Source organism: Salvelinus namaycush, chromosome 1 (assembly GCF_016432855.1).
Source record: "Salvelinus namaycush isolate Seneca chromosome 1, SaNama_1.0, whole genome shotgun sequence".
Taxonomy (NCBI): Eukaryota; Metazoa; Chordata; class Actinopteri; order Salmoniformes; family Salmonidae; genus Salvelinus; species Salvelinus namaycush.
In genome coordinates this window covers 10,426,188-10,450,608 of record NC_052307.1, presented here as the reverse complement: position 1 = coordinate 10,450,608, position 24,421 = coordinate 10,426,188, and positions in this window count along the sequence as shown.

Genomic DNA, 24,421 nt, shown 5'->3' with positions numbered 1-24,421 from the left:
ATGGCTGGCAATTAATAATCCAGCCATCCGTCTTATGGAGGGCATCCATCTTGTTTTTCATTAGGTCTATTGCTCTGCATGTAATTCCACTCTTCCCCTCTATACATATGAGCTCCCTTCTTCTTGGTGACTTTGCTCGGAGGGCATGAACATGGCCATTTGGGTACTTTTGTGATCATGCCTTTCATATCAGTAATTCCTCATTAATGCACTACCATAATAACCTTTGATTCCATCCTCGGGATTTCAGATTTTCATCTCATGTTTGGAGGCCAAAAAATTTCCCTACAAAAAGGGCACTGGAGCTAGCGTTAGCATCCTCTGGGTCTCTGTGGTTGACAATAGTAATTAGCATCAACGAGTGAGCAATATAAGGAGCTTATGATTGACAGTTGCCCCCAGAGAAGGGGAACGAGTGAGGTGACAGCTGGGCTCTCCAGTCTCTCTGGCCGCCTCAGGCTCTGGACCCGTGTCATCCTGCCTGCCTGCGCCGCAGCCAAACCCTTCCCCATCAATGCTCAAACTCATGCCTTATTATAACCGGTGTTTCAGCCAAACTCTTCCCCCTTCAGTCTTCACACATTACACGTAATATCACAGGTTTACATGTTACGCATAGTATTACCTCTTGTGGAGTTTCTCATGTCTCTATGAGTCTATAAGGCATTCTTCAATGACACTGGTTCTCCAACAGCCAAAAGGAAAGAGCCGCTCTCCTAATTGATCCCCACACTGTACATCAGGGAGACTCTGTTTTCCCAGCCTAAAAGACACACAGCTCCACCAATACACCACCTCACCACCACTACTATCCTTATACAGCCTAACAAACACACAGCTCCACCAATACATCACCTCACCACCACTACTATCCTTACACAGCGTAACAGACACACAGCTCCACCATGGTGTCGCCGATAGAGATGGCAGCTTCGCTTCTAGTCCTAAGGAAACCATGCAGTATTTCGTTTTTTTATGTATTATTTCTTACATTGTTAGCCCAGAAAACCTTAAGTGTTATTACATACAGCCGGAAATAACTATTGGATATCAGAAAGACATCAACTTACCAGCACAACCAGCACTACAACCAGGAATACGACTTTCCCAAAGCGGATCCTTTGTCTGCACCTCCCAGGGCATTTGAACTGATTCCAGAGGCCGACCCAAAACAACGCCGCCGGAGGAGAGGGTGCCAGAGCGTTCTTCTAGTGAGGCTTCAGATGGGCGCACACTACCCACCACTTCCGAGTATATTACTCAGTCATGTCCCAAGTTAACAAAGTCGACAAAAATAGGGCAAGAGTTGCTTTCCAAAGAGATACCCGGGATTGTAACATACTCTCTTTCACGGAAACATGGCTAGCTTGGGACATGCTGTCGGAGTCAGTACAGCCAACTGGATTTTCAGTGCATCGCAGTGACAGGAATAAACATCTCTCCGGTAAGAAGAAGGGTGTAGGTGTATATTTCATGATTAATGACTCATGGTGTAATTGTAACAACATACAGGAACTTAAGTCCTTTTATTCACCTGACACCTGACAACATTCCTCACAATCAAATGCAGACCATATTATCTCCCAAGAGAACTCTCCTCCGTTATTGTCACAACCGTGTATATCCCCCCGCAAGCGGATACCAAGATGGTCATTTAGGAACTTTACTGGACTTGATGCAAACTGGAAACCATATATTCTGAGGCTGCATTTATTGTAGCTGGGGATTTTACAAAGCTAATTTGAGAACAATGCCACCTAAATTCTATAAGCATGAGTGAGTAACACGCTCGACCACTGCTACTCTTCCGCGACGCATATAAGGCCCTCCCCCGCCCTCCTTTTGGCAAATCTGACCATGACTCCATCTTGTTGCTCCCCTCCTATAGGCAGAAAATAAAACATGAAGCGCCCGTGCTAAGGTCTATCCAACACTGGTCTGACAAATTGGATTCCACGCTTCAAGATTGCTTCGATCATGTGGACTGGGATATGTTCCAGGTAGCCTCAGATAACAACATATGCTGACTCGGTGAGCGAGTTTATAAGGAAGTGTATAGGAGATGTTGTACCCACTGTGACCATTAAAACCTTCCCTAACCAGAAACCGTGGATTGATAGCAGCATTCGCACAAAACTGAAAGCATGTACCACCGCACTTAATCATAGCAAGGCAACTGGGAATATGGCCGAATACAAACAGTGTAGTTATTCCCTCCGCCAGGCAGTCAAACAAACAAAGCATCAGTATAGAGACAAAGTGGAGTCGCAATTCAACGGCTCAAACACGAGATGTATGTGGCAGGGTCTACAGACAATCACTGATTACAAAAAGAAAACCAGCCCCGTCGCGGACATAGACATCTTGCTTCCAGACAAATTAAACAACAACTTTGCGTGCTTCGAGGACAATACAGTGCTACCGACGCAAACCGTTACCAAAGACTGTGGGCTCTCCTTCTCTGCGGCCGACGTGAGTAAAAAAGTTTTAAGTTCCTCTGTGTACATATCACCGACAAACTGAAATGGTCCACGCACACAGACAGTGTTGTGAAGAAGGCACAACAACGCCTCTTCAACCTCAGGAGGCTGAAAAAAATGTAGCTTGCCCTCACTAACTTTTACAGGTGCACAATCGAGAGCATCCTGTCGGGCTGTATCACCGCCTGGTACGGCAAATGCACCGCCCACAACCGTAGGGCTCTCCAGGGGTGGTGCGGTCTGCACAACGCATCACAGGGGGAAACTACCTGCCCTCCAGGACACCTACAACACCCGATGTCACAGGAAGGCAAAAACATAATCAAGGACAATAACCACCCAAGCCACTGCCTGTTCACCCCACTTCCATCCAGAAGGCGAGGTCAGTAAAGGTGCATCAAAACTGGGACAGAGAGATTGAAAAACAGCTTCTATCTCGAGGACGTCAGATTGCTAAACAGCCATCACTAGCACAGAGAGGCGGCTGCCTACCTACAGACTCAATATTATTGGCCACTTTAATAAATGGAACACTAGTCACTATAATAATGCCACTTTAAGAATGTTTCATTATCTCGCATTACTTATCTCATATGTATATACTGTATACTGTATACTACAGTATCTATTCTATACTATCTATCTATCTTAGCCGCTCTGTCACTGCTCATCCATATATTTTATTCTTATATATTATTACCCCATTCCTTTACTAGATTGTGTGTATTAGGTTTTGTTGTGGAATTGTTAGATATTACCTGTTAGATACTGCTGCACTGACGGATCTAGAAGCATAAGCATTTCGCTACACATAACATCTGCTTACCATGTGTATGTGAGCAATACATGTTGATTTGATTTGATTTGATACACCACTTCACCACGACTGCTATCCTTATATAGCCTAACAGACACACAGTGCCCCCTGTCAGTCACTCAGGGTTTATACACATCATTGGCTATAACCACATAAACATTGACAGGTTCCACACTGAAAATATGCAAAAACATTAGTTTGATAAAGACAAAGAGCGTAATTTCATCAGAATCATTGAGCATATGCCTACTCACCAAACAGATGTTGTGGCCGTAATTCATCACTATGCAGTGTTCAATGTGGAATTGTTCATCCATTTACAAAATTACAAAGAACAGGAAGAATATACTAAATAGAAAGTCTGTATATCAAAAAGATGACCGATTTTGGTTTGTAACCCTGAAATAATTGCCGTTCAACTCACCAAATTGCGCCCCGTTTCAAAGGATTAGTCTTTGAGAATAGCTGTACCAGACAGGATATTTGCATCACTTCACACAGGCAAGTCTTTTAATTTGGAAAAAGATTCTGTTCTATTTTATTCTGTTATATTACGTAATGTATTTTTTACTATAAAAATAGGTGTGTTTTGACTGTGATAAGGGCTCGGAAAATAAGCATCTTGTCTGCTAAATGAAAAAAACAAGGCTATGCCATTGCGCGGCCATAGGCTTCTACAAGCAAGCGCCACTGCTGAGGTTACTGCCTGTTTGAAGATTGTGTTTCACAATATTATATAATAACCAGTTGATATTACGGTTTCAATAAATGTATCGTAATTGGCAGTTGCTTTTTTAGTGACTGAATATATATGGGGCAATTTAGCAATTAGGATGTGTTATTTGTAATGGTTATGCTAAATTATTGTTGCAATCTGTTGGCATATAGTTAAATTTGCGCATGTTTTTTTCAGTGTGGGCCTTGTGTTCTAAAAATAGATAATATCATTTCCATTTGAGTACTTGAGTACTCAAAAAATATTGTGCGGGTACTCGAACAGTCAGAAAATGTCGAATGGCCATCCCTATACACAATACAATATATTGTTTATGTGTACTTGCGATGCGTTTGTCGAGGCAAGCCAATTTAAAGCAGAAAAAGACATCAGCTTTGTGAATGATGTAGTATGTCATCTGTCCCCAGAGGGAGGGATCTCTCCCCTCCTCCCTCTCTCCCTGTCTGTCTGTTTGTCTGTCTGTCTCTCTCCCTCCCTGTCTGTCTGTTGCATGGTTAACACTCACTTCCACATGCATCAAAATAAGTGCCAGTAAACAAATCACAGCGCTAAACTGAATCAAGGTCACATAAATCTGATATCAACAATGCTGACTGGTGTCAGTGCAGTCTATTATGATGGGGAGAGGGGTTTAGCGGGCAGAGTGCCAGGCATAAGGGCCACTGTGCTCTGTCAGCACTGATAGAGAGCCCCCGCTCTTATTTATGGCCCAGTGGACCACATGACCAGGCACCATTACCTGTCAATAGGCTCTGAGAACAGGGAGGGAAGAGGAAGGTGACTAGACAAGACTAGATGGGGCTTCAGTACTGATCTGAGATCAGCTTACCCTGCCCAATACCTACCTGTCACCATTGGGAGGGTGGGTGAACCTGACCTTAGATCAATGGTAGGGATTTATATTACAGCAGAGAGAGGTGGGGGAGAGGTTATGTGCAGGTGAGCAGAGAGCAGCCAATCAGAACCCTCTCCTTTTATTTTCAAAGGTTTTCAAACCACCAACAGCAGCGTTTCTTAAAGTATGGGGTCGTGGACCTGTTAATGGTGGGTCGTGATGTAAATGTATAATTATTTCATTAATTACTGGAATTGATTACTGGAATTGATAAGGGAGTACTAACTCTCATAGTAGTAGATGTGAGTTTCTCTTTCAAACAATCCCCTGGCCTTGTAACGTTACACAGCTAATAGCTAACTTTAGCCAAAGCAAGCTAACTAGCTACTGATAGTGCAACCCTAAAAAACAGTACAGATGAAGATTAAAAATTATCAGGCCTACTGTACATTTTACTGTAGAAAGTATTGTTGAAAACAAGTCTAGGTTGGAACTGCTGCAGTTAGAAGTAATATTATTTATTCTGAACTGGAATAAACTGATTGAAGCCAGATGCTTTTTGAGACAAACACTCACACAGTTCTGGGTTGCTCATCTGCAGCAGGAAGCAGTCTCCTCTCTGACTGAGAAAGCAGTAGATGTTCTGGTCCAGTTTGGCACCACATACCTATGCAAGTCAGGGTTCTCAAGTACAGAAACAGGGTCAATGCTGAGCATGACCTCAGTGTTGGACTGTCAAAACCTGAGTCCAGAATAGACGTGCTTTTTGAAAACTTCAACCAGCCACACACATCTCATTAGGACTGTGTGTGTGTTCTGGTCTACATCTGTGTGATGTGATCAATCAGTTTATTCCAGTTCAGAATAAAAAATATGCATTTTAAGAGCAGCAGTTCTAACCTAGACTTTCTATCAACAATAATGTATACACTAAGATGTACAGCAGGCCAGATAATTTTTTATCTGTACTGTTACTTATGGTTGCACGATCAAAAAGCCTGTGTATGTGTTTGTGTGTGTGTGTGTTCTGTTATTCATTTGTGTGATGTGATCAGTCCGTTTATTCCCGTTCAGAATGACATGATTTATTGTATTTTAACAGCAACAGTTCCAACCTAGACAGATATGTAACAGCGTTTTTAATGGGGGAAAATAATCATGAAAATATATTTATGAGTATTTCATTGTTATTTGTTTTTGTCTATATTGCAATTTGTGTAGGCATAAGGGCAATGAAATGTACCGATATTTACGTATAGTTGCATATTTTCCTAAGCTTGGGTCCCAGGAAAACACGACATTTCTGAGTTGGGTCCCAGGCTGAAAAGGTTTAAGAACCCCTGACTACAGTATTAAAGCCGGACGTACACTACACAAGGTTCAAAATCGTAACATCACTGAGCCTCTCACATTAAATGATCTTCTTTCCTGTAGTTGTTTGTTTTGCCAACGTAGTGGTGCCACACTAAACGATGTGGCACAGATGGGGGTCACATACTACAAGACTCATCAGCTGGTCGTGAGGATTGTCGATACCACGCTGTCTCGCTAAAACAAGGAGATGTTGTGATTACAACGAGCTGGGGCTCAAAGCAGCTTCATAAACGTTTTCAGTCAGACATTCAGGCTTGCCATACAGAGTTGAACTATCCAGCCAACATTTTGAATTGAAAAACATTGCTTGTGAACTTCAGAGCTGGGAGCCTGCTGAGCCAGCTAAGGCGTGGGAGCCTGACGAGCCAGCTGAGGCGTGAGAGCCCAACGAGCCGGCTGACGCGTGGGAGCCTGACGAGCCGGTTGAGGCAAGGAAACCTCTCGAGCCAGCTACGGGGTGGAAGCCCGACGAGCCAGCTGAGGCACCCCCGGTTCCATTGGCAGCAGCACCCAGACCAGACGTCACCAACAAAAATAAAAAACAAAAACTCCCTTCAAATTGGGGTGTCAACATTCTGTAAGGACAGACGCTGGGAGACGAGAAGCAAGTACAGGGAGTGAACATTTAATAAACAACGGACATGAAACAGAACACGAACAGAGTCTGGACAGGGGAAACAAAACAACATTAATGCTGACACGGGGAAGAAACTGAGGAAGTAACAGATAGGGGAGGCAATCAATAAGGTAATAGAGTCCAGGTGAGTCCCATGAAGCACTGATGCACGTAACGATGGTGACAGGTGTGCGTAATGATGGGCCACCTGGCGCCCTCGAGCACCAGAGATGGGGAGCGGGAGAAGGCGTGACAGAGAGTTTCTGGGTGATGCGAAACAACATCATCATCTCACTGGCTTGTTCTCTGGCGAGCTCTCATTGGCTATTGCTGATCACTGTTCTCAACACTTGTCGTTGCACATCAAACACTACAAGTGATGGTGGAAAAAAATCGATAGTTATATAATAAAATATTATTTATATTAAATCGATACTGACTCCAACTATCGATTTGTAAAAAAAGATATATATAAAATTCTTTGTAACATTAGCTAGCACTAGTCAGCTGTACCTACGACAAAACATCGTTTTTTTCATCCTATAGCTTGTTCTACATCTTCTTTTGAAATAGTGAGCCAAAATGTTTTCAGTACGTTTATTTCCATGACCGATCAAACCAATTTTCTCATACTCTTTCGTGTCTCTCTGCAGCAGACATACAGTGCCTTCAGAAAGTATTCAGACCCCTTAACTTTTTACACATTTTGTTAAGTTACAGACTTATTCTAAAATTGATTGAATAAAAAAAAATCCTCAGCAATCTACACACAATACCCCATAATGAAGAAGTGAAAACAGGTTTTTTGAAATGTATACAAAAATAAAAAACAGAAATGCCTTATTTACATAACTATTCAGACCCGTTGCTATGAGACTTGATATTGATCTTCAGTGCGTCCTGTTTCCATTGATCATCCTTGAGATGTTTCTACAACTTGATTGGTAAATTCAATTGATTGGACATGATTTGGAGAGGCACACAACTGTCTGTATAAGGTCTCACTGTTGACAGTGTATGTCAGAGCAAAACCCAAGCCATGAGGTCGAAGGAATAGTCCGTAGAGCTCCGAGACAGGATTGTGTCGAGAAACAGATCTGGGGAAGGATACCAAAACATTTCTGCAGCATTGAAGGTCCCTAAGAACACAGTGGCCTCCATCATTCTTAAATGGAAGAAGTTTGGAACCACCAAGACTCTTCCTAGAGCTGGCCGCCCGGCGAAACTGAGCAATCTGGGGAGAAGGGCCTTGGTCAGGGAGGTGACCAAGAACCTGATGGTCACTTTGACAGAGCTCTAGAGTTCCTCTTTGGAGATGAGAGAACCTTCCAGAAGGACAACCATCTCTGCAGCACTCTACCAATCAGGACTTTATGGTAGAGTGGCCAGACGGAAGCCACTCTTCAGTAAAAGGCACAAGACAGCCCGCTTGGGGTTTACCAAAAGGCACCTAAAGACTCTCATACCATGAGAAACAAGATTCTCTGGTCTGGTGAAACAAAGATTGAAATGTGTGTCACGTCTGGAGGAAACCTGGCACCATCCCTACAGTGAAGATTGGTGATGGCAGAATCATGCAGTGGGGATGATTTTCAGCGGCAGGGATTGGGGGAGTAGTCAGGATAGAGGCAAAGATGAACGTAGCAAAATACAAAGAGATTCTTGATGAAAACCTGCTCCAGACAGATGTGCAGCAACGTTCCCCATCCAACCTGATAGAGCTTGAGAGCATCTACAGAGAAGAATGGGAGAAACTCCCCAAATACAGGTGTGCAAAGCTTGTAGCGTCATACCCAAGAAGACTCGATGCTGTAATCACTGCCAAAAGGTGCTTTAACAAAGTACTGAGTAATGGGTCCAAATCCTTATGTCCAGTAAATGTGATATTTCAGTTTTTTATTTTAAATAAATTAGCACAAATTTCTAAAAAAAGGTTTTTGCTTTGTCATTACGGGGTATTGTGTGTTGATTGATGAGGGAATAAAATAATTTTAGAATAAGGCTGTAACGTAACAAAATGTGGAAAAAGTCAATGGATCTAAATACCTTCCGAAGGCACAGTATAGTGAGCAATATGTTAAGAACGCAATACATATAGAATTGTGAGAATTGCAATTCATATCGTATCGGCACCTAAGTATAGTGATAATATTGTATCATGAGGTCCCTGGTAATTCCTAGCACTATAACACAGTTTATGCTAGGCTATATGTTTTCTCAGGGACCTACAGTGTAACGTAGTGGTAACGTAGTGACCTTCAGGTGTGCATGCGGGACAGAGGAATAGCAATTCTTACACTATGGTTCTAAATTCAATCACCCTCTTCTTCTTCATCCTTATCATTCAGTTAATTCAAATTAAATGTTGAAGTTGTACACAATTAACAGTATCTATTTGGTTTATATTGCCCATTCATTGACAGCATTTATTCAGGTAAAGACGCAGTAGCGCCATGGGACCCAAAAGCATAATCAGCACTCTAGCTCCGCCTTGTGGTGGTCTGGAGCACTGAAGCGGTGACACAGGGTAACGTACTAAACCAGAAAAAGTACCTCTGTCCCACAGCATAATCTCAAAACGTTTAATTGAGGAACCATTGTACACAATGTATTTCCACAATCCCTCATTTACCAGTTAACTTTTAACATTTAACGCACACACAAACACTGCCCAACGTCTACCTCTTAAATCAGTTATGTAATAGAGCTGTGTGTATTGATTGGGTGAAATCATAGGACTGGGCCCCATCTCTACTCACGCTGGCCAACCCACAGCAGGCTCAGAATCACAGGAGCTCGAAAGACACACAACCCAGCAGAGCCTCCATTAAACCAGCAGTACATTAAACAACGTTATAGCCCTGCACTAAATGGATCAGTTCCCCATGTTTGTGTAAAGTGGAGTGGAAGAAACGGGAAAAAGAAAGACAGGCAGGAAGAGAAGGAATAGGAAAGTAAAGGAGGGAGGGAATAAGGGAGGCAAGGAGAGAGAGAGAGAGAGAGAGAGAGAGAGAGAGAGAGAGCGAGAGAGAGAGGGTGAGAGAGGGCGATAGAGAGAGACAGGGGGTATGGGTGGGGGCTAAGCGCCTTATTAAATGACAAGATTTTCCTGGTTTGCGGCAATTAATTGTGCACTGCCACTGACTGCTAATTTGGTGGGAAAAATGCATCCCCAAATGCAGGGGCTCCTGCTTGAACTTTGCCTCAGAAGCATCTAATTCCCTGCTGACTGCAGCTGTGGCCCTCGCCTGGGCTGCAACACTATTAAATTAGAGCGCCGGGCCATCAATTTAATAAGTGCTGGAGCAGATCATTTGAATAAGGACAGTATTAGTATTCTAGCAGAGCACAACTAAAAGCAAATGACCTTTTCCACCACCCAGAAGATCCTCTAACACATCCAGCTGAATCAGAGAGCATGGCAATAAGCCATCAACGTTAAAGAGTGTCAAATGGGACCTCCCCTTTCCTTTTTCAACCCCAAACAGCTTTGCCAGCCATTGTGATCCATCAGCTGGCTAGAATCTCAACAGTTGAGGAGGAGGAGGGGTGGAAGAGGGGGTAAAAATAGAGTAGAGACAAAGTGATGTGTTGGAGGAAGGGGCATTTATTATGTGGTAAACAGTAGGAGGAGACTCTCCTAATACACACCATTGATTCGTGTGCTTGTTGGGGAGCCGGATTGAACAATGCACATCAAAATTCCCTGTGAACGCTAACATGAGAAATCAGTAGCTGACGTTCGCTGAGACATCTTGCACTCCCGGTGCACACCTGAGGGAAACTACTAACCTCTGTTCCAACACATACAGTACCAGTCAAAAGTTTGGACACACCGACTCATTCAAGGGCTTTTCCGTATTTTTACTAATTTCTACATTGTAGAACAATAGTGAAGACATCACAAATATAAAATAACACATATGGAATAATGTAGTAACCCAAAAAGTGTTAAACAAATCAAAATATTATTTCAAGTAGCCACCCTTTGCCTTGATGAGAGCTTTGCACACGCTTAGCATTCTCTCAACCAACTTCACCTGGAATGCTTTTCCAACAGTCTTGAAGGAGTTCCCACATATGCTGAGCACTTCTTGAGTGCTTTTCCTTAACTCTGTGGTCCAATTCATCCCAAACCATCTCAATTAGGTTGAGGTCGGGTGATTGTGGAGGCCAGGTCATCTGATACAGCACACCATCAGTCTCCTTCTTGGTCAAATAGCCCTTACACAACCTGGAGGTGTGTTGGGTCATTGTTCTGTTGAAAAATAAATGATAGTCCCACTAAGATGGGATGGCGTATCGCTGCAGAGTGCAGTGGTAGCCATGCTGGTTAAATGTGCCTTGAATTCTAAATAAATCACACAGTGTCACCAGCAAAGCACCCCCCATACATCACACCTCCTCCTCCATGCTTCACGGTGGGAACCACACATGCGGAGATCATCCGTTCGCCTAGTCTGCGTCTCATAAAGACATGGTGTTTCTTGGCCCATCAAGTCTCTTCTTCTTATTGGTGTCCTTTAGTAGTGGTTCAACCATGAAGGCCTGATTCACGCAGTCTCCTCTGAACAGTTGATGTTGAGATGTGTCTGTTACTTGAACTCTGTGAAGCATTTATTTGGGCTGCAATTTCTGAGGTGCAGTTAACTCTAGTGAACTTATCCTCTGCAGCAGAGATAACTCTGGGTCTTCCTTTCCTTTGGCGGTCCTCATGAGAGCCAGTTTCATCATAGCGCTTGATGGTTTTTGTGACTGCACTTGAAGAAACTTTCAAAGTTCTTGAAGTTCTCCGGATTGACTGACCTTCATGTCTTAAAGTAATGATGGACTGTCATTTATCTTTGCATATTTGAGCTGTTCTTGCCATAATATGGACTTGGTCTTTTACCAAATATGGCTATCTTCTGTATACCACTCCTACCTTGTCACAACACAACTGCTTGGCTCAAATTCATTAAGAAGGAAAGAAATTCCACAAATTAACTTTTAACAAGACACACCTGTTAATTGAAATGCATTTCAGGTGACTACCTCATGAAGCTGGTTGAGAGAATGCCAACAGTGTGCAAAGCTGTCATCATTCTACAATGTAGAAAATAGTCAAAAATAAAGAAAAACCCTTGAATGAGTAGGTGTGTCCAAACTTTTGTTTGTATGTGTTGTATGTGTTGTTCAAGCTGAATGGGCGGGACAATGAAAACATTAGCAGCTCGTAATGCATTGGGCTGAATTGATCATCTGCACTGATTGACAGTTATGGAGGTCTAACTAGTAGTTGCTGGTCTATATGAAATAAACATTTTGACCAAAGATTAAGTTGTAACGTCCTGACCAGAGTTCTTATGTGTTTTGCTTGTTTAGTGTTGGTCAGGACGTGAGCTGGGTGGGAATTCTATGTTGTGTGTCTAGTTAGTCTGTTTCTGTGTCCAGCCTAATATGGTTCTCAATCAGAGACAGCTGTCAATCGTTGTCCCTGATTGAGAATTATATATAGGTGGCTTGTTTTGTGTTGGGGATTGTGGGTGGTTGTTTCCTGTCTTTGTGTTTTGTCTGCACCAGCTAGGACTGTGACGGTTAGTTTGTTTTGTCATTTTGTATAGTGTCTTGTTTTGTGTTAATTAAATAATGGAAAATTACCACGCTGCACATTGGTCCTCAGATCCTTCTCGCCTCTCCTCGTCTGAGGAGGAGGACGACTTAGACTGCCGTTACAGAACCACCCACCAAACTCGGACCAAGCAGCGTGAGTACGGGCAGCGACAGCAGCAGCAGCGGCCAACTACACAGGACTCCTGGACATGGGAGGACATTTTGGAGGGTAAAGGACCCTGGGCTAAGGTTGGAGAGAATCGCCGCTCTCGGGAGGAGATGGAGGCAGCTAAAGCCCAGGAGCGGTGGTATGAGGAGGCAGCACGGAAGCGTGGCTGGAAGCCCGTGAAGAAACCCCAAAAATGTATTGGGGGGGGGGGGCTAAAGGGTAGTGTGGCGAAGGCAGGTAGGAGACCTGCGCCCACTTCCCATGCTTACCGTGGAGAGCGGGAGTACGGGCAGACACCGTGTTATGCGGAAGAGCGCACGGTGTCTAATGTACGTGTGCATAGCCCGGTGCGGGTTATTCCACCTCCCCGCACTGGCCGGGCTAGATTGAGCATTGAGCCAAGTGCCATGAAGCCGGCTCTACATATCTGGCCTCCAGTACGTCTCCTCGGGCCGGTGTACATGGCACCAACCTTACGCATGGTGTCCCCGGTTCGCCAACACAGCCCAGTGCGGGTTATTCCACCTCCCCGCACTGGACGGGCTACGGGGAGCATTCAACCAGGTAAGGTTGGGCAGGCTCGGTGCTCAAGGGAGCCAGTACGCCTGCACGGTCCGGTATATCCGGCGCCACCTTCCCGCCCCAGCCCAGTACCACCAGTGCCAACACCACGCACCAGGCTTCCAGTGCGTCTCCAGAGCCCTGTTCCTCCTCCACGCACTCTCCCTGTGGTGCGTGTCTCCAGCCCAGTGCCTCCAGTTCCGGCACCACGCACCAAGCCTCCTGTGCGTCTCCAGAGCCCTGTACGCACTGTTCCTTCTCCCCGCACTCGCCCTGAGGTGCGTGCCCTCAGCCCGGTACCACCAGTGCCGGTACCACGCACCAGGCCTATAGTGCGCTTTGAGAATTCAGTGTGCCCTGTTCCTGCTCCCCGCACTAGCCTTAAGGTGCGTGTCTCCAGTCCGGTACCACCAGTTCCGGCACCACGCACCAGGCCTACTGTGCGCCTCAGCAGGTCAGAGTCGGCCGTCTGCCCAACGCCGCCTGCACTGCTCGTCTGCCCAGCGCCGTCGGAGCTGCCTGCACTGCTCGTCTGCCCAGCGCCGTCTGAGCTGCCTGCCTGCCCAGCACCATCTGAGCCATCCGTCTGCCCAGCGCCGTCTGAGCCATCCGTCTGCCCAGCGCCGTCTGAGCCATCCGTCTGCCCAGCGCCGTCTGAGCCATCCGTCTGCTCAGCGCCGTCTGAGCCATCCGTCTGCCCAGCGCCATCTGAGCCATCCGTCTGCCCGGCGCCATCTGAGCCATCCGTCTGCCCGGCGCCATCTGAGCCATCCGTCTGCCCAGCGCCATCTGAGCCATCCGTCTGCCCAGCGCCATCTGAGCCATCCGTCTGCCCAGCGCCATCTGAGCCGTCCGTCTGCCCCTAGCCATTAGAGCCGCCCGTCTGTCCCGAGCCATTAGAGCCGTCCGCCAGTCAGGAGCCGCCAGAGCCGTCCGTCAGTCAGGAGCCGCCAGAGCCGTCCGTCAGTCAGGAGCCGCCAGAGCCGCCAGCCAGTCAGGAGCCGCCAGAGCCGCCAGCCAGTCAGGAGCCGCCAGAGCCGCCAGCCAGTCAGGAGCCGCCAGAGCCGCCAGCCAGTCAGGAGCCGCCAGAGCCGCCAGCCAGTCAGGAGCCGCCAGAGCCGCCAGCCAGTCAGGAGCCGCCAGAGCCGCCAGCCAGTCAAGAGCTGCCCTCCAGTCATGAGCTGCCCGCCAGTCATGAGCTGCCCGCCAGTCATGAGCTGCCCGCCAGTCATGAGCTGCCCGCCAGTCATGAGCTGCCCGCCAGTCATGAGCTGCCCTCCAGTCATGAGCTGCCCTCCAGTCATGAGCTGCCCTACAGTCATGAGCTGCCCTACAGTCATGAGCTGCCACTCAGTCCGGAGCTGCCACTCAGTCCGGAGCTGCCACTCAGTCCGGAGCTGCCACTCAGTCCGGAGCTGCCACCCAGTCCGGAGCTGCCATTAGTCCGGAGTTGCCCCTCTGTCCTGAGCTACCTCTCTGTCCTGAGCTACCTCTCTGTCCTGAGTTACCTCTCTGTCCTGAGCTGCCTCTCTGTCCTGAGCTACCTCCTAAATCATGTGGGGGCCTTGGGGAGGATTCTTAGCCAAGGTCGTGGGCGAGGGTCGCCACTCAAAGGACGCTAAGGAGGGGGACAAAGACAGTGGTGGAGTGGTGTCCTCGTCCTGCGCCGGAGCCGCCACCGCGGACAGATGCCCACCCAGACCCTCCTCTTGAGTTTTAGGGGTGCGTTCGGAGTCCGCACCTCAGGAGGGGGGTACTGTAACGTCCTGACCAGAGTTCTTATGTGTTTTGCTTGTTTAGTGTTGGTCAGGACGTGAGCTGGATGGGAATTCTATGTTGTGTGTCTAGTTAGTCTGTTTCTGTGTCCAGCCTAATATGGTTCTCAATCAGAGACACCTGTCAATCGTTGTCCCTGATTGAGAATCATATATAGGTGGCTTGTTTTGTGTTGGGGATTGTGGGTGGTTGTTTCCTGTCTTTTTGTTTTGTCTGCACCAGCTAGGACTGTGACGGTTAGTTTGTTTTGTCATTTTGTATAGTGTCTTGTTTTGTGTTAATTAAATAATGGAAAATTACCACGCTGCACATTGGTCCTCAGATCCTTCTCGCCTCTCCTCGTCTGAGGAGGAGGACGACTTAGACTGCCGTTACATAAGTGATAAAAAATGTAACTGTTTGACAATTCAGCTGCAGTAACTGTACTGCCTGTAGGTTAACGGGCATTCGAAACTAAATCCCAACTTGAATAATTTATTTATAAATTCCATATTAAATTCCATTGAATCCTTTGCCAGCAGTAGTGATGTAAAGCAATGTTCAACCTGTCATTGTAGAAGTGACAGAGTAGAAGTGTATGTGGTGGAGCTAGTGTTTCCTGTGTGCTTGCATAGCAACAATGCCTGAGGGTAAGTCAGTTATGACAGCGAACAGGCAAATCGATATGTCCAACGACTGCAGCACACTGCCCTCGCAGGGTAACAAGGATGACAAGACTTGTGACTGGTAACATTGCCACCGCCAGGGCTAAAGTCAAGAAAATAATGCAACACCTTGGCATCTCATACACTCACTTTGAGCACTTATAATGCTGAGGACAAGCAAGATCCATAAATAATGGGGCGTAAGACGGGAGATATATATGATCCTCTGAATTTGCCAGCTCAGTCTTTTATGGGCTACTTGCGATGTTGATGAATATTTGCCTGTTCGGAATCATAGCTTAATGTCAGACTGCAATTTGTTGCAATTAGCTAGTTGATTTATAGGATTGCCAGAGCCCATGTGCATGATAACAATTAACACTACCTTCTCTGGGTGTTTATTAATGGGGTGCCGCGAGAGGGAGTCTTCAACAAAAGGGCCAGTCTGTCCACAGGGCCTGGTACAGTTATTGGCAGGGACCAAGACGGACGCCAGCTCTTAGCTCTGTCACCACTAACATGGCACGGCTTTTTAATGTTTAAGTATGAAATGTGGCTTGGAAATCAATCTGTGGACATATTTTGTGTTGCATCTATATAAGGAAATACCAATGTATTATTATTATTATATATGTCATTTGTGGTGATCCAAATACATAAGCTTTAAAGAAATATAGAGATAATTAGCATTAAAGGACATACTATCTTTCGTGCAAACATGATTTTACTTAATGTCATGAAAAATGTCCATCCATGGCTGTTAGTATTCAGTGCCAAAGGACAAAGCAAGATCACACCACCTCTAGTGACAAATAGCTTATGGGCATGTTTTTTTACATCTGTATTTGACAGATAGTATTGGGCATATTTTATGGGACTGTGTGTTTGTAGTAACGTATTGGTCCTGGTTGTACACTACACACCTAATATAATACTGTAACATGTGTATAATATATTACTGTAATCCTGTGAGTATACTGTAGGTTTGGACTGTATCATACTACATGCTCAGAGGCAATTTGCCATAAGAGAAGTTACCTGCAAGAGGAATGTATGAACTACAGCCATTAAAATGTACTTTTGTAAATCTATGCAATGAAACAAACAGTTAAAAGACAAACAACTTTTCTCCCTGGCAATAACAGGGTTCAAGTAGAGCGATGTACCCCTAAACGGCTAATAAACAGCACAAAATGAACCTGCAATTAAATGTGTACACTTGATTGCACTGCTGTCATGTCCACTATAGCCTTATCGAACACCTGGGATCCATTTCCTATTAGAACCACAAAAGCTATCTTTTTCTTCCAGTGTTTTGGCTTCATTCTTGGGTTTTAGAGGAGCCACTTCACTGATGAAGAGATTTTGGTTGAAAAGAAAATGACTAAAGAGATAGTGGGTTGCTGGGGACAACAAGCATGACTGTAACATTGAGCATTTACTTTGTCTTAATTACTGTATTAAGCTGTCTGTTCTGTATGAAAGTTTTACACTTTGAATAAGTGGTTGAAAACAGTCACACTATTTACACTACTGTAAGAAACATCGTTTTAAAAAGACATGTTTAGATAAGCATTATCATGTCCCAATTAAAGTTAATCTTCAACGCTAAATCACATTAGCTTCAAAGAATACTAAATGACTGTTCATTGTAGCTTACTGTATTTTGATGATGATCATGCTGTCCTTGAATCTAAAGCAGTGGGTAAAAGGAAAATCCCTGGTTGCTACCATCCAGAGCACCAGCCATGCTACCTACATCAATATATGATAATGAATAATGCTGTTAAAAATCGAATGAAATGACACATTCTCTCAACTGACTCCATAACCGCTGACACTGTGAGCCTCAGCACCACTTTCAACCCAGCCACCAGCCACCCCCCCTCCCCACACACACACACACACACACACACACACACACACACACACACACACACACACACACACACACACACACACACACACACACACACACACACACACACACACACACACACACACACACACACACACACACACACACTTACATTTCATCATGAAAAAGGTGTTGGCACAGCAAATTATAATTGTTAATACACCTTGTTAATAAAGTTTGACATAATATGATGCTACTAATTATACCTCTTTCTCTCTCCTTATCGCTCTCTCTCTATCTCCCTCTCTCTCTCACCCTTTCTGCACACTGCTCTCACTCTTTCATGCACACTCGGGAGGAGATTGAGGAGAGCAACTGTTTTGTTCTCTCTTCCATTAGAGCTACTTCTGAGTTGTGTTAGAGCGCCTCTAATTGAGCAGAGGTAAATATTCTGCCTTTTTATCTCACCACAAAATAGTGAAAACACACTTAACTTACCAAAAAGTTTCAAAGTCTAGCTTTAACTGGTTCAATTAGGAAAATCTGACCATGACAATGGACTGACATGTGAAAGCAATTATAAGCCCAGTCAACCTATGGGATGGTGGACAAAAGCCTTGTGTGTTTCAGCCTGCCGACACCTGAAGCATCTTGTCATGATTGGGCCTCATCTGTTCAGAGGAAATAAATGACCAAAATAAAAATCTCCAACTTATATTGTAGGTAATCAGTTCAGTAAGCTACCGTAAACTTCAATGGATAGGTCAAAACTGGTGAAATTGTCTAATGTAGGCTATACGTCAAACAGTTTGAAGGGGGGGCGTGCTAATTATTTTGGCTAGTTCAGAGAGCAGGTTTACCATAGGTGGAGTTTCAGAGACTGAGCTCGTAACCACAGAAGGTATGTGGCAGGAGACCAACAATAATTGAGCTAACCCTTTTTTAATTGTCAGAGGGTCAATCACAATGCCCAGCAGAAAGCATTAGCCACTGAACATGCAACTGACAGGGGCAGGTTTCCCACCAGCAAGAGGCACCTTGCAGGGAGGCTGAGAAAGAACTATAGAGGAAGGAGTATGTCACATGGCAGGCAATCCCCATGTGCCCCAGGTACTGGTTGTAAATACATATTTAAAAAGAGAAATTATAAAAGATCACTGTGTTATCTGGTTGTGCTTGACAATGAGAGTAAAAAAACTATCTTCTTTTATAGCATTTTGTAGACTACTGTAAATCTGTTAACTATTTCCTAGTTTTACAATCTGGTGTTTTATTTGCAGCTTCAAAAACTACACTTTTTGTGCAGTGGGACAAAACAAACATTACCTTGTCAGTAATAACTGAGTCTTTGATTATTATTTGCCAATCTTTACCTTTTTTCTTCAGTTACCTGGTTCACTGAGTGGCTCATGGCATTTTAACCTGGCCAAATGAAGAGAGGTTTTCTCAAGGAGCTGCAATTGGTTCAGTATGTGCCACAGTTAAAAATTCTACAATTAAATTAAATGTTTGAAAAACATGGATTTGTTATTGAATATGTAAAAAGGGAAATGCGTGCTTTATTTTATTTTGCTCTCAATCCTCCGTTTGTGACGGATGACTAACAATCATCATTACGGCTCAAATAGTTACCTGTGAGGTCAGCCATGAATCTTGTTAAAATAACCAAAACCGTCTCTGGTGGTTTTTTTCCCCAAGAAGCAACCTGTCTCTGAGCATAGGCCATCTGTACATAGTTAGAGCCGTATGCACACAGATGGCAGCCAAACACTCCCAAAGTTGCTCCGTCCGCACGTCTAACCTTACAAAGCAAACTAATTAACAGTAAAACGCAGAGTGAAGGAAGGAGCCGTTTGAAAGAGTTTTCAGTGACTCTAATGAGGAGAGAGAGAGGAGAGTGCGAGGGAGGGAGAGAGAGGGAGAGAGAGGGAGAGAGAGAGAGAGAGAGACAGGAGAGAAAGTAGAGTGAGAGAGGGAAAGAGAGAGAGAGAGAGAGAGAGAGAGAGGAGAGTGCTAGGGAGGGAGAGAGAGAGAGGGAGAGAGAGAGAGAAAGAGAGAGACAGGAGAGAAAGTAGAGTGAGAGAGGGAAAGAGAGAGAGAGGGAGAGAGAGAGAGAGAGAGAGACAGGAGAGAAAGTAGAGTGAGAGAGGGAAAAAGAGAGAGAGCGAGAGAGCGAGGAAGGGAGAAAGAGAGAGGAAGAGAGAGAGAGGGAGAGAGAGAGAGAAAGAGAGAAAGAGAGAGGTCATCTGTGTATGCCAGATAGATGGGGGGGCGGCTATTCTGAGGCTCCAGGTTTACTGCCCTCTTTAAAATCTGTATTAAATGAGGGCTACTTATCGCCAAGCCTCTGTCCTAGCACAGCAGCCAGCCTAGAATAGGGCATAGGCCAGGGATCCTAAAGGGAGGGAGTTTGGGTAGCCAGGGGGACAGGGGAAGGGAACTAGCTTGCAATAGAGTGCCTCCAAGAGGCCTACCCAGCCCATGTCAATCACGTTATAGTTTACATTTACGTCCGCTTCATGTTTAGGTTCCTTTGCTTTGATACAGGTATCGTGACAACCCTAGTTTACAGTATTATAGAACATTGAGTACACAACTTGACATGGATCACAACTTGATGGTAAAATGACCTCCTTACTTTGGATTCCACCTCTAGGCTAAAGAAAATATCAACTCTTACTATTAGGTTAGATTATGTGCTTGGCTTGGACATGAAAACAGGAACTAGAATTTCACCACTTCTGGAGATTAGCAACCAATGAGAGAACAGGGGTGAGAGATGTGCTGTGTCTGTCAAGTTGTTGTTGGCTTTTTTCCTGTGGATGTATACAGCCACTTCCTAGGGCCTCCCTTTCTGATGAAATTAATTTTGTGAAAACGAGGACAATTCCTTGGAAAGCTAATTAGTCGGATACAAGCGGAGGGGAAGCAGGAATCGTGAAATGACCCAGCTGCCAAAAGTAATAACGTTTTCATTATTTATTTCATTATTCATTTATGGATGTTTACGGACAGAATTAATCATAGAAATCCCTGTGAAAAAAGTTTGCACCGGAACCCTTTTACCAGCAGACTAAGTCCAGTGGCAGTTAATTAACATGCACACATGCACTGCCCCACAACAAAAAGTACATTCAGCATAGCGTCGAATAGTTCTCGCTCTCTATTCCTTTCAATTATCTCCATTTCATACAATCAGTTTTTCCCCCAATAACAAATAGGCCTCTATTAAGTTGCTCCTTTGCATTTGCTGAACATTTTATGATCATCATCAAGTTCAGGACCAGCTCTATGAACACCTACCGGTAAGCAGATAGAATTGTCCAGAAAGATCTAGCAATGATACATGCAATTAGAATTCTCTTTGGGATATGGGCATTCTGCCGTTCAATTTCCCTACTTTATGTCCAAACATTATGAGATTACATCCCCTAGCTCTGTTTGCTTTATCTCTCTGTTTATTGGCAAAGTTAAGAGGCCAGCTATGGTCTGGATTCTCCCACTGAGAATACACACACTCCTTACCTCCCTCCCCACACACTCTGGAGTAAATGAGACTGGAATCGACTAGCAGAATACTCAAGGCTGTCCAGAGATCCATGTTACAAAAACAGATTTTATTTCCACTTTTAACACAGGCATCCCTGATAAAAGCAAAAAAAAGGCAACTGGGAAGGCTAGTTTCTCTCTCAGCATATTATTTGTGGTTTGATGGGAGAAAAGAAAAATGAAGGGGAGCTGTGGCAGCATGTCAGTCCCGTGTACATGAATCATAAGTCAGGCGTTCTCTCCCCCTCCTTCTCCCAGGTCCCAACTCAAAGCACAGGGGCCACGACCATGTGTGAATAATCACAGAGAAGGCCCCACCGGTGCCCTAACTGTCTCATAGGAGGCCATACGCAAGGGCACGGTGGGGGGGCGGGGGGGGGGGGGTCGTAAACGTTAGCACGTTGAGGATTTGGATATCCTCACAAGCTTGTCTCATTAGCAGCTAATTGGCTAGACTTTCCTCTATCTTTTGTTCAACATTACGTTTGTCTTTTTTTCTCCATGGCGGGAGAGAGAGAGAGAGAGGGAGAGAGAGGGGGGGGGGGGGGGAGAGAGAGAGAGGGGTGAGTAGGAGTACTAGGGGGAGGAACATGTTTTTTTTTATGCTCTGAGCTTCACTGGGAGAGTTAAGTCCATATTATGGCAACATAAACACTCCTGTTCTGCAATTAACCTTAAAAAGCAACTCAGTGCCAAATTGAGCGCTCAACCTGCTCAACCAAATTAGCCCTGTGATCAAGGGGAAAGAGGGCCTCTTTCCCTCCACCCTCTTTTTTTCCCCTCCTTCACTTCTCCCAACTGGGAAATACTAGAAAAACATCAACATGGTTAAATTCCCCTCCGCACTAGACATATTGAATTTGTCATACAGGGATAGCAAGTACTTTCCAAGATTGATTCTAAATATTAGACACTTTGACAAACATTCAATCGAGAGAGAGGGAGAGAGAGAGAGAGAGAGAGAGAGAGAGAGAGAGAGAGAGAGAGAGAGAGAGAGAGAGAGAGAGAGAGAGAGAGAGAGAGAGAGAGAGAGAGAGAGATTACTTATGGCAATGTTTTCCTAATGTCCAACCTTGTGGTCCTCCAGACCACTTGCAGCAGGCCAGAGAGCCCCTGTCCTACATTGGCCTTGGGCTGACGTTAATGCACTGATTGATGATTCACATGGAGATGGCCAGAGCATCTGTCCCTTCAGGACTTTGCTCACAGGTATACCTCATTTCCCATGTCTCTCTCCCTCTCCCTCGCTGCCTTTGATACAGAAGGCAGTCGTTGTGTGCTCTGAATACCAATAAGAATCAGGTAGACAGCAGGTCAAATGTCCATTCCTGTTATGTTTGGGGGGTTTATTTGTTTCTGAAAGGTGTTGGATTTCAGGACTGGTGCTGAACCAAGCCTCCTGCGATTAATTTTAATGGGGATCAATTGTGACTTGACATCTGTACGTGGAAGCCCATATTTTTGTCTGATTTCTGTTCCTTTGGAGCATTGTGAATGGATGGTAGAACATAGTAAACAATAAAACAATTTACTGTTAGAGCTTGCATGTGTTGTTACAGTATCTACGTACTCTAAACTACATTCCTGTGTTTCATTACAAACAGGTGTACAATCTAAATCCATCAGTCAAAACATAATGGGATTTTGGGGGAAAAATCCACACTCATGGTTGAGGGATTCCGAAGAGGTGAGTCTCACAAAACAGCCGAACAATGCTTACCAACGGCATGGGAAACAGAGAAAAGCAACGTGATGGTCACAATTACTTGCGTGCTATGGAGCATCAACTCTATTTTATGTTAGGAGAGATGTCAGAGAGTAAGAGAGGGTTAGGAATCAGGGCCACGCTCCTCATGTGATATTGTCCACCTGACACCAGGGCCCTAAAAGAGTTCACATCCCAGACTGAGGAGGAGGGTAAAGAAGGCGAGGAGGGAGAACCAAAGAGAATGACAGAAAACAAATGAATGATAAGAGTACAAGAGGAAACGTATGAAATATGTTCCTTGTTATTTGTCTCGTTCCCTTATCAGTAAGAAAGGCCCGAATCCCCATAATCATTTGTGACCGAGAACGTCTGACTCCGCATTGGCTCCATGGCTGGACTTGTTGCATCCTGGGAGAAAGGGGGCCTGGGGCGAGAGAGAGAGGGGGCCTCCCGTGGTGTCAGAAGGTGGAGGTTGCACATGGGCTTCAGCAGACACATCAAGGGGCTTGAACCAAAGCAGTACTGACACTGACCTCCCGGAGACCCAGCAACACAAACTGCCCTAACAAGATATTAGCACAGTAATGCTCCCCTGAAAAGAGCGACAGCTGCAGCGGGTGTGTTTCAGTGAGCAGGGCCGTCCTGCGGGCAACGTGGTGCCCCTGTGTAAAGCTCAGGAGACAGTGGGGTGGTCAAGGAGCCGGGCACATGGAGGTACTGTTTATCAAGGCTGCTCTTTCTCACACTCAACCCTGGGGGGGCTACAGTAAAGGCTTTTAGAAGCTATAAACATAGGTTTTAATCCAATAAAATCATGTATGGAGTCAGTGGAAACCAAGGGATCATTAAACCAGAGTTGAAAACACATATTCATAGTCATTTCATATCCTGTCCTTGTCTAACTACTGGAGTTTGAGAGGCTCATTCTGGAAAATATAACTATCAATTTGGCCATTCATACCTCTTGAAACCATACAGTGATAATCTAATTAATATCATTATCACTAGTATTACTATAATAATTTTTTTTTTGTTTGTGATCTCATTATGTAAAAAAAAATATGGTGTTGGTATCATTGTGAGTGTGTCTTCTAAAGCGTGGTGGTGGTGGTGGTGAGTGGTGGTGAGTGGTGGTGGTGGTGGTGGTGGTGGTGGTGGTGGTGGTGGTGGAGTCTAGAGGAGAGAGAAGCCTCATCTGTTACAGCCCAGTCAGGCCAGCGCTCCGCGTGAAGGAGAACGACAGGGTGTCACCGCGTCCGACATTGATGGATGCGTCAAATTCCGTAGGCAACTTTGGCAATTGGACACATTAACAACAGGCACCTGCTTTTCCATCGTACAAATCTATTAAAAGATAACAGCAATGGCTGCTTTCCGCTCTATTAGTAAATTATAACTCTGGTGGCGTGGTGTGGGCCTCCCCTCTCCTCTTCTCTCCACTACAACACGTTGTTATTGGCAGTCTAATAGTGCCACCCAGTGGGCAGTTTAACAGTGCCACCCAGTGGGCAGTGTAATAGTGCCACCCAGTGGGCATACTGATCAACAGTTTTTTTTTATAGACAAATCTGGATTTTATTGTAGATGGATACACATCACTCTGTGCAACGCAGATCATCAGTACATTTTCATTCCCATCTCTAAAACTTTTAATCCAGAAATTAAACTTTGTATCACTCTCCTCCTGATAGCCAGCATCAGTGTGT